This window comes from Rousettus aegyptiacus, unplaced genomic scaffold, assembly GCF_014176215.1.
Source record: "Rousettus aegyptiacus isolate mRouAeg1 unplaced genomic scaffold, mRouAeg1.p scaffold_m13_p_1, whole genome shotgun sequence".
Classification (NCBI taxonomy): Eukaryota; Metazoa; Chordata; class Mammalia; order Chiroptera; family Pteropodidae; genus Rousettus; species Rousettus aegyptiacus.
In genome coordinates, this window is record NW_023416284.1 from 80,603,712 (window position 1) to 80,604,499 (window position 788).

At 37.8% G+C, this 788-nt stretch overlaps 1 pseudogene; it reads right to left on the minus strand.

The window, feature by feature from the left end:
* Positions 1 to 347: 347 nt before the first annotated feature.
* On the minus strand, positions 348 to 466 carry LOC118604141 (annotated as a pseudogene).
* Positions 467 to 788: the final 322 nt, after the last annotated feature.

The window sequence follows — 788 nt, forward strand, 5'->3', positions numbered from 1 at the left end:
TAATTGGTATATAATATTAGTTTGGGGTGTACAATATAATGATTCAATATTTGTATACATTGTAAAATGATCCCCACAATAAGTCTAGTGAACATCTCTCACTTTACATAAGTTAACCAGTGTCTTTGCTTTATCACCGCCCCCTTCCAGGCCGTCCTCCACTTTGCTTCAGAGTTATCTTAATTTTTTTTTTTAGGTGAGGCAACCCTTGGTTAACCTCACAGATTGCAAGGACCTTGTCAGCTTACGATCCCTCATCTGTATTTATCTATCTACCTATTCTATCTATCTATCTATCTATTTATTTATTTATTTATTTATTTATTTATTTATTTATTTACTTATTATGCCTACAGCATCTGGTCTTCCTAGGTAGTCTCTCATCCAAGTACTAACCAGGCCTGACCCTGCTTAGCCCCCGCGATCAGATGGGATCGGGCTTATTCAGGGTAGCATGGCCGTAGACCAGAGTTATCTATTGATAAAACAATCTTGATGATTTAATCTCTTGCTTGAAATCTCCATGGGCTTTTATTGGCCACAGGATAAAGCCTAAACAACTTTCACTGTCTGGCCTCACTCAGTCTTCTCAATTTCACTTTTTGTTTATCTCCTACACTTTATGCATCAGCTGCCCTGGATTCCTGTTCCCTAGTAAAAGTACTTTTTATGCCTCTTTCCTTTTGCATGTGCTATTTCTTACTGGAATTCTCCATCTTGTCTTTCATTTTCCTCTTAGCGATGTATGCATTCTCCAAGATACGGATCAAATGTCACTGGTGCTAGAA